Raw genomic sequence first — 19353 nt, forward strand, 5'->3', positions numbered from 1 at the left:
CTTTTTAATACATGTTTTGAACCTATTATATCCATTTTTTTATGACCCTTCACCTTGGCCTACGTTACAACCTTGAAAAGTCCATTTGGATCGAGTGTGAATACTCAACTTGAATGATCATATGTTGAGCGAAGGTATGCTCATGATGAAGCAATGGAATCATGCTACATTGATCTAAAGTTTGATGTATGAAAGATATCAACAATGGATGAAAAATGAGTAAAAAGAAAAGAAGATGATGAAAAAATAAAAAAAAAAAGAAAAAAAAGAAAGAAAAAAGAAAAAAATGAGAAAATAAAAAAAGAGATTCAAATTGAAAACCTGAAAGGGTGATCCAGGTCAAATGGTTCACATGAACGGAAGATCAAAAACATTTGAAGATCCCTCAAAGATTGGGGCAAAGTTCGTCAAGCTCAAGATGAGTTCAACAGTAAATAAAATGAGTTTTTGAAAAAGAATCCTAGATTAATGTTGAGGATTGTCTGAATATTCATCATTTGGACGTACCATCCATCCCAATGACATATATCCAATTTATTTCCTTTCCCATTTGTTTTGTACCAAAATAGACCTTCATTATTTATCTTTACCATAATTCACCTTGTGTTCTTTTATTGTTTCACCCCTAGAATGAATTGAGAAAATGTTTGATTGCATTGTATTTGTCAAGAATTGAAATGATAATGAATGAATGAATATGTGCTTAAAAGAGTCTTGCATTCATTTGAAAAGAAATCTAAGATGATGGTAGTAACAAAATGAAGAAATGGTAGAAACCTAAAAGAGATGATTTGAAAAGATATATGAGGTGATCAAATGAAGAATATAATGGGGCAAATCTTGAAAAGTGATACAACCAAGTGATGAGTACAAAGATGAATTGGTCGATATGACTTGCAAGTTATGATTGAATGATGAGAACAATTAGTGGACAAAGTCTATTTTGGAATGGTTAATGCTGAGACACCTATGAGTAATGACCTAGTGATGGTGGATGAAACTTGTTTTGAAATTTGTTAATGCTGAGAAATTCATTGAATGATGGTCAAGTGATGATAGATTGATGAAGCTTATTCCAAAGTATTGAGAAACTGAACAAGGAAGAATGTGAGTGGAAAAGACAATTGAGAGCTACACTGGTTCGATCTTAGAAGAGTAATGTAATTGGATCTCTGAAGAATCAAAGGGCTTGATGCCTAAGAAAAGAGCTTGATAAATTTGAATACCATGCATTAAATAGGAATTAATTGGCCAACATTTGCATAACATGCATTGAAATTCATATGCATTTGCACAGCATACACTACTTTCAGGAAAGTATAGTGTATAAATTCAAGAAGCAGGGGTGCTCCAACATCCCACATAGAGAAGACAGATATGAAGATATTTTACAAGTTTGAGAAGAAACTTGTCAGGTAAGTTCCTAATCTTTGAAATAGGATGTCTTTTGGTATCAGGGTTAATTTATAAGACCTTTAGGCATAATCTCCTGAAATTCCTTCAAACACAACTTTCAACTCCTTTGGACATGATTGTCAAGGAGCAATTTACTTTCTCAAAGTCGTGGTGCCTCTGTTTAGAGGAGCAATTTACTTTTCAAAGTCATGGTGCCTCTGTTTAAAGGAGCAATTTATTTTCTCAAAGTCGTGGTGCCTCTGTTTAGAGGAGCAATTTACTTTCTCAAAGTCGAGGAGCAATTTACTTTCTCAAAGTCGTGGTGCCTCTGTTTAGAGGAGCAATTTACTTTCTCAAAGTCGTGGTGCCTCTGTTTAGAGGAGCAATTTACTTTTCAAAGTCGTGGTGCCTCTATTTAGAGGAGCAATTTACTTTCCAAAGTCGTTGAGCCTCTGTTTAGAGGAGCTTTGATAAAAAAAACAAAAAAAAAACAATAAAACAAAAAAAACAAAAAAAATAAAAAAACAAAAAAAAAGTTGCCTCTATTTAGAGTAGCTTTGTTTATGTTTCTCAAAGTCATTGAGCCTCTGCTTAGAGAAGCTTTGATCAAAATTTTAAAAAAAAGCAAAAAAATGGGCAAAAAAAAAATCCAGTTGAGTCTTGAAGGGGTGTCTATGTCTTTGTACAATTTCTGTTTCACAAAAAATGTGCAAAGAGGGGCAGCTGTAGACACCCCATTTTGTCCGAGATTCTTTGTCAATTGAGATTAGTCCAAGCTCAGTTGCAGGGATTTTTATTCATTTTTATTTTAGATTTTTTTTATTTCATATTTATCATTTTTTTATTATCTGATTATTTAAAAAAAAAAAGAAAGATTGAGATTAAGTTGGATGATGATCAGAAAGCATGATTAGTGGCTAATCTTTAGCATTGGATGACTAAGTGGAATGGAACTGAAATTCTATAAAAAACAGCATGGTTTTATAAATCGGTAGGGGGATTCACAGTTTGAGGGGAAGAAGGAAAAAAGAGAGAAGAAGAATCCGAATAAAAGGGGGAGAAACACAAAAAACATAGGCAACAAGTCAAAACCCCAAGAAAACTGAAAATCCTTTAATCTTGGGTTTAGGGTTTTACCCCCCACCAGCTACCGCTACCACTATTCCATCATGGCGTGATTCTCAAGATCCACAGTTCGTCGCCTCCTTTACACCTTTTACTCAACCAAACCGATGCCATTATCTTCCTCCTCGCCACTCCGCCACTCTCTCCTCATTATCACTTCGTTCGGAGACTGCTTTTTGTATTTCCTCATTACTTCGTTTCTTGATAGCTATGGCTCTTTTAGTCGAAGAAAACTTCTAGCGACCGTGAGTACAAGGTCAAGGACATGTCCCAGGCCGACTTCGGTTGTCTCGAGATTGAGTTGGCTGAGGTGAAAATGCCCGGTCTCATGGCATGCAGAGCTGAGTTCGGCCCTGCCCAGCCTTTCAAAGGAGCCAAAATCACTGGTTCTTTCCACATGACGATCCAAACTGCTGTTCTTTTCGAAACACTAACTGCCCTTGGAGCCGAAGTCTGTTGGTGCTCTTTCAACATTTTCTCAACCCAAGACCACGCCGCCGCCGCCATTGCTCGTGAATCTGCCTCTGTATTCGCCTGGACAGGTGAGACTCTCCAGAATACTGGTGGTGTACTGAGAGAGCTCTCGACTGGGGTCCCACTGGTGGACCTGATCTGATCGTGGATGATGGTGGGGATGCTACTTTGTTGATCCATGAAGGAGTTAAAGCCGAGAAGGTTTATGAGAAAACTGGGCAGTTCCCAAATTCGTATTCTACCGATAACGTTGAGTTTCAGATTGTTTTGATGATAATTAAAGATGGGTTGAAGATAGATCCTAAGAAGTACATGAAGATGAAGAGAGATTAGTTGGTGTTTCTCAGGAAACTACAACTGGCGTTAAGAGGCTTTATCAGATGCAGGCGAATGGAACCTTGTTGTTCCCTACTATTAATGTCAATGACCCTGTCACCAAGAGCAAGTTTGATAACTTGTACGGGTGCCGTCACTCTCTTCTTGATAGTTTGATGAAAGCTACCAATGTCATGATTGCTGGCAAGATTGCTGTTGTATGTGATTATAGTGATGTTGGTAAGAGCTGTGCTGCTGCCTTGAAGCAAGCTGGTGCTCGTGTCGTTGTCACTGAGATTGATCCCATCTGTACCCTTCAGGCTCTTATGGAAGGACTTCAGGTTCTGACACTTGAAGATGTTGTCTCTCAGGCTGATATCTTTGTAACTACAACCGGTAACAAGGACATCGTCATGGTTGATCACATGAAGAAGATGAAGAATAATGCCATTGTTTACAACATTGTTCATTTCGATAATGAAATTGACGTATTAAGTCTTGAGAACTATCCCGGTGCAAGAGCATCACTATCAAGACTCGAACTGATAAGTGTTTTTTTTCCTGAAACCAACTTAGGCATCATTGTGTTTTCTAATGGGCGTCGGCTGGTGGGAAAAAGCAGGAAAAAAAAGTGCCCTGACTGCAAGTCCAAGAAAGAGAGAAGCAAACGAGAAAAAAAAAAAACAAACAGTTTAGGGAAAGTTGAAAGTATCAATTTCCCTTAAAAAAATTTTTTTTTCAAATGTTTTGAGGAAAAGTTGAAAGTATCAATTTTTCTTAAAAATAAATTTTTTAGAAGGTTTTTGAGGAAAAGCTAAAAGTATCAATTTTCCTCGAAATTAAGGTTTCCAAAAAATATTTTTGGGGAAAAGTTGAAAGTATCAATGTTCCTTAAAAATAAATTTTTAAAAAAAATGGTTTTTGAGGAAAAGTTGAAAGTATCAATTTTCCTCGAGATTAAAATTTCTAAAAAATATTTTGGGGAAAAGTTGAAAGTATCAATTTTCCCTGCACAAAAACAATCATTCTTTTCTTCCTTTTTTTTATTTTTTTATTTTTTTTAATGTTAAATAATCCGACGACGGAGCCTCTGCAAGTGAAACAATAGTTTTTCTTGCATACTCTTGAGGTGAGGGAATTTTCTCAATTTTCTGCTAAAAGTATTAGAGTCAATTGAGAATAATTTTCAATAATTAATTACTTGGTAAAATTTTAAGGCTCATTGGATAACACAAATTTAAGCTGGTACCATCTTTTGATGGGCGTTGTGAGGGTGCTATAACCTTTCTCACACGTAACCGAACTCCCGAACCCTGTTCTGGTTAGTAGACCTGAACCTATTCTTTTAGGGACCCTTAAACTTAGGTGTTCCCTGAAAGGACAGATTCTTTAGGTGGCCAATCGCACCTAGATAAAGAAAGATTGGTGGCGACTCCTAAAAGTCAATGTCTAGCGATAGATCCCTGGATCTAGACGTTATGACAGTATGTACGAGTGTGTATAAGAATAAACGATGAGTAAATAGTAAAATCAAAAAGTTATTGTGTGAAATAGTATTTATTGTAATTTGGTATACTCACCAATCGTATTTTTTGTTTGTTCAAATAAATAAAAAAGTGATATTAGAATTGCTTTAGCATTCACTTTCGAAAGTATTGTAGCAAATCCATGCTATAGTAGAATATTACAATTGATACTGAAAGTTAAAATTTTACATATAGTCATTAGTTATATTTTAGAAATAAGAAATCTTGAAATACAAATTGAGTGCTTAGCACAACTGTTCTATATCATAGCTAATTCACTACAAAAGCTTTATTATTTGAGTACTTGAACATGCTCAATACAAAGTAGTGAAAAAGAAATAGATTGAAAGCAAATACAAATACACGTGCCTAGAATTATTTTTCAAGTTGCTAGCACCTTAATATTAGCCACTGCAGACCCATGATCCCACAGTTCTCCCAATCAATGGAAGCGATTGACGACCAAGGGCATGCGCAACCTACTGCATAGTTGGTCGAATTTGAGGATTGCCATTTAAGCATGCAAATGTTATCTTTGTAGTAGAGACAATATCCTTTGCAACTTGCTTTACTGGTGGTGAGAGATGTTGGTTTATCACATCTTTAGGTAATATTTGTTGGTTGTCATTTGGCATTGATGTTGGTGTTGATACCAATGACGATGACAAAAACGAAATCAAATCACCAGGATGGCTCATCATAAGTATTTCCATTCTTAGCACCCTAAACTTGTAAACATCACATCTCTCTTCTATTTTCATTGTATAGGCTAACTTTGCGTGAAAAACCTCAATCTAATAATTATAATTTATTTAGGCACAAAAAACATGCTAGAAATAATTAAGAAGTATAAAGGTTAGAATATTATAATATTCACATACTGTTAGCATCCAATATCCTAAGTTTTATGGTTAGAAAAAGAAAGAGAGAGAGAGAGGGAAAAAAAAAACAACCATAGCGTGCATTCAATTTCAACCAAAATTAACGATTTACATGAAACTCAAAGAGTTTTGAATAGAAATATTATTATTTTTAAAAAAGAAGCCACAACCTAAAGATAAGATAAGGGATAGTAGATACTGTTGCCACCACTTAAAAATAGTGACATTAATCAACTAAGTTATCCGGATTCAAAAATATTAATATTTGATAAAACGAAAATATTATTACTAGAAATAAATGGGTATTAAATTTTTATTATTAAGACTTTTATATGTTAAAATATATTATATTATCTAAACTTACTTCAAATTAAGAATTTAACCACTTGTCAATATTTCAAAATTAACATATAGTAGTAAAGAAATGATACCTGGAGCAATGTATCTAAAAGAGCCAGCAAATGTGATCCAATTTGAGGAGTCAGGCTTTAAAGCCTAGCTGTGCCAAAATCTGAGACATGAGCCTCATAGTCCAAATCCAAGAAAACATTATTGCTGGAAATGTCTCGATGAATTATAGGTTCTGAATGCTCGTGATGCATATAAGATAAGGCATTGGCTACTCCTTTTACAACATTTAGCCTCTTCTTCCAATCCAATTCCATTGCCTCGTCCTTGTTGCTTAACACCATTTTCAAACTTCCTCTTTCTACAAACTCATAAACCAAAAATGAATTCTTTGGCTATGAACAAAAGCCATACAACTTCACAATGTTACGATGCCTTATTTCTGATAAAGCATGAATCTCGCTTTCAAAGACTTTCAAGTTGTTGGAAATCATGCTATCTTCAGATTGGTGAAGTTTGTTCACAGCAACCACCTGACCAATGGGTAGCACAGCTTTATAAACATTTCATCTCCTCCTGAACCAATACAATAATTGGAGTTGAAATCTTCAGTGACTTCAATAATGTTCTCATAGAGTATTCTTCCATTATATCCCCATACTTTGAAAATATCTCAAAGTTGTGCCTCCCCTGACTCAGATTTCTGGTGCGATTCTTTTGGCAAAGAATAAGGAAACTTCCAGCCATGATAAATAACAAAAGCAAAATACCAAAGAGTGGAATCACAATTAAAATGCTGAACCTGGTTCTTTCTCTATGAGCCTTTTTGTTGCTAGGATAGGAACACAAGGCATTAATCCTATGGCATTACCACATAAGCCCTTATTGTTTCTTAAGGCATCAACTGAAGCCTCATGAAATGCCTTAATGTTAAGAATCGGGCCTTCCAATTGATTGTAAAAGATATTTGACAACCATCAAGCTTTACAAATCATTGAAAGAAATTGGGATAGAACCGTTAAGCATATTGTGAGAAAGATCCCATATTTCTAAGATTTGTAATTTTCGAAGCTGTTGTGGTATCGCTCCAATAATTAAATTATGACTCAAATCTAGAATTTGAAGACCATATATGAAGCTATTGAAAATGGAATGCTTTCTCCAAGTTTGTTTTTGCTCAAATTCAAATTCAATAACTTTGAGCACTCTCCAAGTTGATAAGGAATCGTCCCACTTAAATTGTTTGATGCCAAGTTAAGATGCCGTAGATTTGAAAGAACTCCAATCTCGGGTGGAATTTTGCTTGAAAGCTGGTTACCACTTAGCAAACGACGGAACATCAATGTCAATGCACCCAATTCCTTGGGAATCTCACCTACAAGATGATTTGAAGAGAGATCGAGTTCCTCTAACTAAGTTGTACATTTCAACTTAGGTGGTGTCTTTCCAAAAATGTTGTTATTGGAGATTTGTGGCCATGTTAGATTATGGCATTGCCCCCACTTTGGAGAAAGCTCACCTTAAAATCTGTTGTTTCTTAATGCAATATAATACAAATTCGGATACACACCAAAAGCTTCTGATATATTTCCTGTGAAGTGGTTTCCTTCAAGCCTAACTTTGTATAAACTTTTGCAGTTTTTCAAACTTGGAGGAATATGACCCGTTAAATTGTTGTTGATAATCAAAAGGTAAGCGAGTAGTCCACCGCGGCATACATTCTCAGGTTAAGTCCTAATCATTAGTGTTGTTTGTCAATTGTTGTAAATTACATTGGCTAACCTGGCATGGCCAGGTATTTATGCAAAATACTAGAGTGTTTCAGTTGTCATAGCATTTAGATTTGGGGATCTATCGCTAGACATTGACTGGAAGGAGTCGCCACCAATCTTTTTTATCTAGGTGCGATTGGTCACCTAAGGAATCTATCCTTTTAAGGAACACCCAAGCTTAAGGGTCCCTAAAAGAATAGGTTCAGGTCTACTAACCAGAACAGAGTTTGAGAGTACGGTTACGTGTGGGAAGGTTGTAGCACCCTCACAACGCCTATCAAAAGATGGTACCAGCTTAATTTTGTGTTATCCAATGAGTCTTAAAAATTTACTAAGTAATTAATTATAAGAAATTATTCTCAATTAACTCTAATACTTTTAGTAGAAAATTAAGAAAATTCCCTCATCTCAAGAGTATGCAAGGAAACTACTATTTCACTTGCAGAGGCTCTATCATCGGATTATTTAACATTAAAGAAAATTCAAAAGGGAAAAAAATAAAATGAAAAAAAAGGAATAATGATTCAGCTTTAGATATAAATCATTTTCTCTTCAAAAACTCATTGCTTTTGTATAAGGAAAATTAATACTTTCAACTTTTCCCTCAAAATGTTTTTCCTTGAAACTTTAATTTCAAGGAAAATTTATACTTTCAACTTTTCCTCAAAAATATATTTTTTTAAAATTTTATTTAAAGAAAATCATTTAAAAAAATAAAATAAAATAATGAATACTAAATAATTTTAATCTAATCAATAAATAATAATAATAATAAATAAATAAATAAATAATAACCTTTGGAACGGCTCGGTCCAAGACAGAAAAGATGACTCGGCTTGGCTCCAGGGATTGGCTAGCACGTAGGTTAATGAATCGGGTCGCGATTGGGTCGAGTCAACCCAAACAAAAACACACAGATCTTGGTAATGTATTAACACTAAAACGACGTTGTTTTACGCAGGTATAAAAGGCAAAGAATGGGTTTTTTTCTTTAGATGCGCCTTCCCCTTCTCTCTCTTCCCCTCAACTTTCTCCTCCTTCTCTCTACCTGAAGAACCAACCTAGAATCTGGTTGAATTTTCACCGGATTATGGAAAATAATGCTGAAAACTTCAAAGTTTGCCGAAAAACTCATCAGAAAATTCAAGGTTCGTTGAAAATTTCACCGGATTCTGAAAATTTTCCAAAAAACAACTTTAAAAAAAAAATCAAAAAAATCTTCTAAAAATCTTAAACTGCCTCTAAACACCTTTTGTTTCTGTTTCCTCTCTGTTGTGTTTTTCTCCCTATCTATGTCTATTCTTTCCCGTATGTTCCAACAACCATTTATAGGAATTGATCAGAAGAGTTTCTGATCAATCCCAATTCCTTCTAGGATTAGGATTCATTCTTTGAATCCAATCCAAACTCTTTCAATCCCCTGATTCATGGCAGAACTTCCTTCTAGAACCAAAAATTATATCTATCAAATAATAATTCAAACAAAATTCAGAACAAATAAGCTCAAAAAAAAATAATAGATAAATATACATTGATAATAAAAAATATATATTAATAAATAATAAAAACATATATATATTAATAGATAAATAAAAAAAGATTAATAGATAAATAATAATAAATATATGTTTATAAATAGATAAAAATAAAAAATAAAAATAAAAATAAACAAATGGACTTACCCATTTGGATCAGGCCCGATTGATCCTAGCCTAGATCAAATTTGGTGTCTACATTAGTCACTATGAAACATCCACGTCTAATGAAAAAAATTATAAATACATATCTAATTTATTGTGATAGAATAAATTAATTGAATCAAATTTTAAATTTTTTCGTAGATATTGGTTATTGATATTTTTATTTTTATTTTATAAAGTAAATAAAAGATGATTTTAGTTTAGTTAACTAGCACTTATTTTAATCAAAAGTAGAGGTTAAAAAAAATCTCATGATAATTAATTTAAATGAAAATTATCTGATACATCAATCCAATTGTAAACTTGATAAATGAATTTATAAGATTACTACATATCATTAGGTCATAATTAAAAAAATAAGTACATATATAGAGAAATTGACAAATTAAAAATTATCTAATGTAAATTTTTTTAATTTTATAAAAAATTAAAAAATTAACATGTATTTTATAATAATATATTTTTTAAAATTAATAAAATTTTAAAAGTCTATGGTCTCTACATATATCTATATAAAATAATAATTGAATTATTAAATGAGGATACCAATGCTATAAACGTTCATAAATCAACAGTCAAGCCAATTTATAAAATAATAATTCTAAAATATGTGTAAATTTTTATTCATTTAATTTGGCTCAAGCAAATCTTTTATCAAATATGGAGTCTTATCGAAATCTTTTCGTCATCCATTTCTTATATGTTCATGGTACCAATTAAATTATAAGTAGAAAGATAAGTAAGAATTGTCAACATTGTGGTGCATTTGAAAAGACTTAAATGAATTAAATGAAATAAATGAAATTTTATAAGTGAAGTTTTAAAATTATACACGTTTCAGTCTCAATTTTTAAAATTTTAATATCTATTTTAATTTTATTCAAATAAAAAATTAGATTTTTTTATCAAATTGGAATAAAATTGACATCTTTAGTGCAATGAGAATGATTTAGCATCAATTTAAATGGATAATAAGATTGATTTAGGTGAGATTAAAAATAGTAATGAGATTGCATACTATATCTGCTAGATTAAAATCAATTGTGAATACATTTAGTTCGATGCAAATAAATGGTAAAAGTTGAATTATAATTAGAAAAGAAATAATTATTAAGGATATTAAATTAAAATTTGTATGCAATAAAAATTTTAAAATATTTAATATTTATAAAATTAATAAATAATTGAAAATTCATTAAATTATTTTTATATCAAATAATAATTTTATTGATAAATAGTTAAAAACTAATAAAAATAATAATATACCAAATGATTTTTTTCCTTAATTTTTTATTAATGATTTAGTTATCTATTTTAGTTAAAATAATAATATAATATAATATAATACTAAAATTTATTTTTAGTTTATAATATTATATTTAGATATTAATTTTTTATATAATAATAAAATTTATAAAATAATCATTTTTAATTCATAATATAATAATAATTTTATTTATTTATAAGCTCATTATATAATAAAATTTTGCATTTTATTAAATTAAAAAATTATTTCATAATTTATTAATTAAAAATTAAAAAAAAAAAAAGCAAAAATGTCAATCGCCACCACACCTTTTTTCCATCAATTGAGTTTAAGTATTCCATTGAAGCCACGTAAATGTAATCAGATTGTGCCTTCGTGATCCAAACGGTTAAGCACAGTGCAATTGTATCAAAAAGTGCTTAAAGACATTAAATAATGACACCAATTCATTTTGAATGAGGTTTTAGATGAACTTTTGTAAGTCAAATTTGTGATTTTTTAATTAAAAATATTATATAAAAATTTATATTAAAAATTTAAATTGATGAATTAAAAAAATCATGTTACATAATTTAAATTAAGCATCTAAAATAAAAGTGTAAAGGCATAAAATAAAGAAATTTTTGTAAGGCATCCATTTTAAAAATAATTGACCTTAAATAAAGAGTTTTTTTATAATAAAATAATTTATTATAGTATGTGGTATCAATAAAAACAACAATAGCAACTAGATAAAAAATATATAGTATGAATTTTATGACATAATTTTATAATAATATTGGTTAGAATTTTTTAAATTATAACAATGATATGATTTATAATTGATTTTATGACATGTAAAATTATTATCAATTTCAATAAATGCAGAAAGATACATAAGTAGTTGTTACTAATGGAAAAGCCAAAACAAAGTGCAACCTTACTATCATAACGTCTAGATCCGGGGATCTATCGTTAGACATTGACTTGAAGGAGTCACCACCAATCGTTTACTAGGTGTGATTGGTCACCTAGGGAATCTATCCTTTTAAGGAACTCCTAAGCTTGACTATGGGTCTCTAAAAGAATAGGTTCAGGTATACGAACCAGAACAGGGTTCAGGAGTTCGGTTACATGTGGGGAAGGTTATAGCATCTCCACATGCCCATTCAAAGGATGGTACCATATTATTTCGAATTTATCCTAAGATTTAGAATCTTATGGCTTCAAATTTTATGTTAAATATTGGAAACAATTTTTAAGATTCTCCATCAATCTGGTAGTACTCTTAAAAAAATTCTTCCTCACTTCAAGAGAATTCAAGAATCCCATTTGATTTCTTGAAGAGGCTCCATTGTCGAAAAAAGATTTATTTATTATTTTTTATTATTACCATTTTTGTTGAAAATAAATCTAATTATTTTACCATTTAGGCTAAATTAGAAATATTTTTTCTTTTGAATTTCTAAAATTTCCACCATTTGAGTCTATTTAGAAATTCCTTTTTTTTTCTTGGAAAGAAAATAATATGACAATTATTTTTATTGAAATTTCATCTAAATTATTCCACCATTTGGGTCAAATTTAGAGAAAATTTCTCCCTTAGAGATTTCTTAAAAATTTACCATTAGAATTTCTAAGAATCTCATCTTTAGATAATCATCAAATATTATCAATCCAAATTTTTATTTGGAAAAGAATACAATTACTTGTATTGAAATTTCATCTAAATCATTCCACCATTTGGGCCAAATTTAGAGGAAATTTCTCACCTAGAGATTTCTTAGGAATTTATCATTTGAAATTTCCAAATTTCGATAGAATTTTCAAGCGAAGTTTGAATTTTTTTGTAACTTTTTCGGCCTGTTGTTACGGTTTTGGGATCGCCAGACGTAAAAGAGTTTCAAAATCGAAGTAAATGGGGGAGTCACCACCAATCTTTGTTAGGGTGTGATTGGCCACCGCCTCCGTCGTCGGTAGTCAAAAAATTCCTAAAAAACACCAAAATGTTTCTCTCGGTCTCCTGAGTTCAGATCCGAGGTCCTTTTCATTAAAAAGAGTCCCCACTTCTCTAGATCTGTTTTCAAAGTTTCGGTGAAACTTTTTTCTTTTTTTTTTTTTTGTATTCTGACTCATTCCTTCTTTTTTTTTATGAAACTGACCCTTTTTTTTTCTTCTTCGTATAGAAAGCTCGACGTTGGGTTCTTCCCTACAAGGACGACTGTTTGATTTTTTTAATTTTTTTAGCCCTTTGGCAACATCTCCTTCTTTTTGTTTCTCTCTTTTTTTTTTGGTTTGGCTAGGAGCTCTATTTATAGAGCTCCAACCATGCGTGTTTGAGGGACGAGCATGGGGTGTAAGCACGAGCCCCATGCCTCTTTTATTTTTTTTTGGCCACATCTAGCAGTGATAGGGTTAGGTGATCAGAGGGGTGGGGGGTAGGGCATGGTGGCAGTGGTGCCAGGGATGGCATCACTGCCATCCTTGATTTTTTCTGTTTTTTATTCTTTTTTTTTGTATTTTTTGTTTTATATTTTTTTATGTATTTTGTATTATTTTTGGTATATTTTTTTGTGTATTTCGTATTGTATTTAATAATATTATTATTTTTATTTTTTTGGGACAAAATTGATGTCCACACGGCCAAGTTTGAATTTTTCAACCAGTTACCCAGTTTTAGACGACTATTTTCAAAAACTGATCTGCTTTTCGATGAACTTCTGATAAAAAACCCAGATTCCAACAAAACTTTTTAGAATCCGGCGAGATTCAACCAAAGTTCTTCATCTGTTTAGAGAAAGGAGAGAGGAAAAGAAGGGAAGAGAGAGAAGAGGAGAAGGGAATTCTGAAAAAAAAATTGACCTTCAACCTTATATACCCTCCCCAAAATAACGTTATTTTTACGTTAGTAAACCCACAGGATCCACGCGTTTTGCCAAGATCCAACCCGACCTGAGCGGCAACCCGCATGTGACCCGAGTGTAAAGCTGAGCCGAGCCGAGCTGCCTACACCCGAGCTGCATCTTCGAGCTGTCCTTTCTTCATCAAGTCGAGCCGAGCCGCTAAGCCGAGCCATTCCTAGGTTTTTTTTTCATTTTTTTATTATTTATTTTTTTATTATTATTATTGTTGTTGTTATTATTATTTATTGATTAGATTATAATTTTTTAATACTTTTTATTTTATTTTTCTTTATTTTTATTTTCAATTTTTATTTTATTTTTTTAATTTTATTTTCTTTAAATAAAATTAAAAAAATATATATTTTTGAGAAAAAGTTGAAAGTATCAATTTTTCATGAAAATAAGTTTTTCAAAAAAAATATTTTTGAGGAAAAGTTGAAAGTATCAATTTTCCTTGAAAATAAGTTTTTCAAAAAAAGTATTTTTGAGGAAAAGTTGAAAGTATCAATTTTTCTTAAAAATAAGTTTCTTAAAAATAAGTTTCTAAAAAATATTTTTGAGGAAAAGTTGAAAATATAAATTTTTCTTAAAAATAAGTTTCAAAAAAATATTTTGAGGAAAAGTTGAAAGTATCAATTTTCCTTGTAACAAAAGCAATGAATTTTTGAAGAGGAAAGGATTTATATTTAAAGCAATCATGTTTTTTTTTTTTTTTCTTTTTCCTTTTTATTTTCTTGGATTTTCTTTAATGTTAAATAATTCGACGATGTAGCTTCTGAAGTGAAACAGTAGTTTTCTTGCATTCTCTTGAGGTGAGGGAATTTTTTCAATTTTTTGCTAAAAGTATTAGAGTCAATTGAGAATAATTTCCAATAATTAATTACTTGGTAAATTTTTAAGGCTTATTGGATAATACAAAATTAAGCTGGTACCATCTTTCAATAGGTGTTGTGACGGTGCTATAACCTTCCTCACATGTAATTGAATTTTTGAACCCTGTTCTGGTTATTAGACTTGAACCTATTCTTTTAGGGACCCTTAAGCTTGGGTGTTCCTTAAAAGGATAGATTCCTTAGGTGATCAATCGCACCTAGATAAAAAAGATTGGTGGCGACTCTTTCAGGTCAATGTCTAGCGATAGATCCCCAAATCTAAATGTTATGACAACCGAAACACTCTAGTATTTTGCATAAATACCTAGCCATGCCAGGTTAGCCAATGTAATTTACAACAATTGATAAACAATACTAATGATTAGGACTTGACCTGAGAATGTATGCTGCGGTGGACTACTCGCTTACCATAGCTATGTAAATCATGTCTTCACTGAAAAGATAGTAGAACCGGTTCTTAATCTAGATGACTTGAAAAATAAAAAGAAAGCAAAAGTAACGGAGTCTCAGGAAGATCCAAAGATTAGTATGCCTGAACAAAGATTATGGGCCGTAGAAGGGATTGGATTTTATGGTTCTGTTGATGCTACTGGGCTGTGCTTAGTCCCAGATGTAGTCATTTCACTAAAGTTCAAAGTACTAGAATTTGAGAAATATGATGGTACGAAGTGCCCAAAAACTCATATCACCATGTATTGTCGGAAGATGGCAGCTCATGCCCATAATGAAAAACTCTTAATGCATGTTTTTCAAGATAGCCTTACAAGCTCTGCTGCCAAATGGTATGTCCAGCTAGACAAAACCCGCATTTGCTCTTAGAGCGATATGGCTCATGACTTTATCAAGCAATATCGACATATTATCGATTTGCCTCCTGATTGTTTGTCTTTATAAAACCTGGAGAAAAAGGCAAATGAGTCTTTTAAAGAATACGCCTAGAGATAGAGAGATGTAGCTTTTTCAGTACAACCTCTTTTGACTGAGAAAGAGACTACAGTGCTGTTTGTTAGCACCTTGAAACCTCCCTATTATGAAAAGATGATAGAGAATGCAACCAAAAATTTTACTGATATGGTAATTTCGAGAGAAATTATCAAGAGTGCCATCAAGAATGGCAAGTTAGAAGGAAGTGAAGCATCTAGCAAAAGAGTCCCGAAGAAGAAAGAGATTGAAGCTTAGGCTGTGAGCTTTGATAGATAGTAATTTGGGGGTTATCAACCCTATTCACCACAAGGATACCTTTCATATTACCCTACTGTAAATAACATTTCCCCTTACCCATACCAACCATTTCTACAGTCACCTTATCCCCAAACATATCAACCTCCTCTTAGGCCTCAGAATACCACATATAGTCCTAACACTCAACCTACCCCAAGACCCTAAACTTGTCCAGCTAACCCAATGAGTGGTTCGCGGGAGCAACGAACTACTCGTGAAAAACTTGTATTTGACCCAATCCCAATGACTTATACAGAATTATATCGAGAGCTTTACAATAGTCATTTGATTGCTCATAGTAAGTTAGAACCCCTTAAGCCGCCTTACGTTAAGTGGTACGATCCCATAGCCCATTGTGACTATCACTATGGGATTGCTGGTCACTCCACCGAAAATTGCACCGTCCTAAAACACAAAGTGCAATGATTGATCAAGGATGAAATGATTAGCTTTGATACATGAGGGGTGACTGCACCAAATGATAGTGGCAATCCTTTGCCTAATCATAATGTGAATGCTTTAAGTGAAGAACAAGAGCGCCATTTGAAAAAAAAGTGGCAGATATTAAGACACCTATTAGTCAGCTATTTGATATTTTATGAAAAGTTGACATGATACAATCAGTGAGTCCACATAGCTATTATGGAGTATATATAGCCAGCACTAGTTGTAAATATCATAGTGGAGCAATGGGTCACTCTATCGAAACTTGTGAAAAGTTTCACCAAGAGGTGTAAAAGCTCTTGGATTTTTACCAGATAGAGGTCTACAAAAAAGGAAAAGGCTTAGAAAGTGTTGAAGTGTCCATGACTGATAAGCTTGCAAAGCTGTTTCCAAAGCTAGTGACAATTCATTATGGGAACAAGCCCAAGTCAATCATAGACAAGCTCATTCCCAGGTCGATAACTTTTAAAGTTCTAATTCTCTTCCCATATAAGGATGATAAAGTTGTACCCTGGAAATATGGCTACGATACAGTAGTTCGGGGGCAAGAAGGGGATGTCTCTAAAACTGACACCTCCAATATAACTGGTGTAGGAGGCATTACCCAAAGTGAAAGGTGTTACACTCCAAAAATATTGGAGAAGGCTAGAAAAGAGAAAGCCAAGGATGGAGAAGAATGAAATAACCCTGAAGTAGAACCTGATAAGGATCGCCCGAAGTTGGTGTCAAAAAAAGAGGCTTGTGAATTCTTGAAATTGGTAAAACATGGTGAGTATTTAGTGGTTGAACAGTTGAACAAAATGCCAGCACGAATCTCATTATTATCACTACTGTTAAACTCAGAGCCACATCGAAACGCCCTGCTAAAAGTATTGAACTAGGCATGTGTGGCACATAATGTATCTATTGAATATCTGAACCACTTGGCTAGAAATCTAGTCATGCCGAATCATATTTCATTCAACGATGATGAGATTCTCTTGAAAGGAAAGGGAAATGCCAAGGCTTTACATATCACAGTCAAGTGCAAGAGCCATATCATAGCCAAAATCCTTATTGATAATGGCTCTGCTATCAACGTCATGCCTACGTCAACTTTGGCAAGGTTACCCATTGACTACTTTCATATGAAAGATAGTCAGATGATCATGAGAGCTTTTGATGGGACCAAAAGGGAAGTCCTGAGGGATATCGAGATGCCCTTGCAAATTGGGCCATGCATTTTTAATGTGAAGTTTCAAGTGATGGATATCTTTTCATCCTATAGCTATCTATTAGGAAGGCCACGAATTTACATGACAGGAGTTGTGCCCTCTACCTTGCACCAAAAGATCAAGTTTAATATAGAAGGTCAATTAGTAGTGGTAGTTGAGGAAAAAGACATGCTAGTGACCCAATTGTTGATGCTCCGTATGTAGAGGCTATCGAAGAAGCTGTAGAATGCTCTTATCGATCTTTTGAGCTAGTTAATTTTGTAGGTGAAGGACTTAAAAATCAACCTTTTTTAAGAATAGTGATGAGTCAAGTCATCAATAAGGGCTGGTATCTAGGATTAGGCCTGGGCAAGAACTTGTAGAGAATAAAGGAACCCCCGATAGTGATAGACAATAGTGAAAGGTTAGGCCTAGGCTATAAGGTAGTAGAATGGGAGATCAAGAGAAGGCCAGCAGGAAAAATAGCAAGACTAATGGTTATCCCACACTTGTACGAGACTTTCAAACCTTGAGGATTCATGTACCCAGATACAAGAAAAAGCATGAAAAGAGCTTTTGCCCAGTTAACCATTAATGCTATTGAAGATGAAATATGGCTTAATTAAGAGAGGTGGGTCCGCTTTTGTCCACCAGATTATGAGCTGAACAATTGGAGTGCCATTAAAGTGCCTGTGAATTTTTAAACTAATATAATGTAATTGTAACATCCCAATAGCTATTACCCAAGGCATTGGGGTGATCTTTCTTGTTTGGGCCATTTATCTTTTATTATTTTAATAAAAATTAGGAAGGATGCATTTTCATTCATTTCTTCTTGTGTCTTCATTATTGCCATTTTTCCAAACACATCTTGCCAACATATCCCATTTCATTCAATTTCAGGTCTTTAAATGAACATGAAGATAATTATGATAACAATTAAGAGGTTAGTTTTGAGAATTCAATTAACACTGATAAACTTGACAATGAAGAGAATTCTGAGGAATATGTTATGACTTCGGACCTAATGAGATTGATTGAACAAGAAAATAAGCCAATTGAGCCTCATCAGGAGATAGTTGACTTAATGAATCTAGAAGATGAAGAGAATAAGAAAGATGTTAAAATTGGCACTTCACTTTCATCAAGAGATAGACAACGTTTGGCAGATCTACTTCGAGAATTCATAGATGTATTTGTTTGGTCTTACCAGGATATGCCAGGGCTGAGCATAGAGATAGTAGAGCACAGATTACCTCTAAAGCCAGAATGTAAGCCAGTCTAGCAAAAACTAAGAAGAATGAAGCCTGAAATGCTACTAAAGATCAAAGAAGAGGTGAAGAAACAGTTTGATGCAGATTTTCTACAAGTGGCTAAGTATCCAGAGTGGGTAGCTAATATAGTACCCATTCCTAAGAAAGATAGAAAGGTACAAATATGTGTAGACTATCATGATTTGAATAAAGCTAGTCCAAAGGATAACTTTTCTTTGCCTCATATCGACACACTGATAGATAACACAGCATTCAATTTTTTCTTTTATGGATGGTTTCTCAAGATATAATTAGATAAAAATGGCTGCATATGATATGAAAAAAACCACTTTCGTGACCATGTGGAGAACTTTTTGTTACAAAGTCATGTCTTTTGGGTTAAAGAATGCTGGGGCGACATATCAAAGGACCATGGTAACACTCTTCCATGACATGATGCACAAAGAGATCGAGGTGTATGTAGACGATATGATTGTAAAATCTTACGAGAATGAAGATCATGTCCCCAGCCTCAGAAAGCTATTTAAGAGATTAAGAAGGTTTCAGCTCAAGTTAAACCTAGCCAAGTGCACCTTTAGGGTAAAGTCAGGGAAGTTACTAGGCTTTGTGATCAGTGAAAGAGGAATTGAAGTCGATCCAGACA

General features: G+C 32.9%; 1 pseudogene; it reads left to right on the forward strand.

Moving 5' to 3' along the window:
- The first annotated feature begins 343 nt into the window (after positions 1-343).
- On the forward strand, positions 344-16923 carry LOC111284096 (adenosylhomocysteinase 1 pseudogene; annotated as a pseudogene).
- The last annotated feature ends 2430 nt before the right edge of the window (positions 16924-19353 follow it).

This window comes from Durio zibethinus, chromosome 19 (genome assembly GCF_047325235.1).
Source record: "Durio zibethinus cultivar Kanyao isolate XHJ-2024 chromosome 19, ASM4732523v1, whole genome shotgun sequence".
NCBI lineage: Eukaryota > Viridiplantae > Streptophyta > Magnoliopsida > Malvales > Malvaceae > Durio > Durio zibethinus.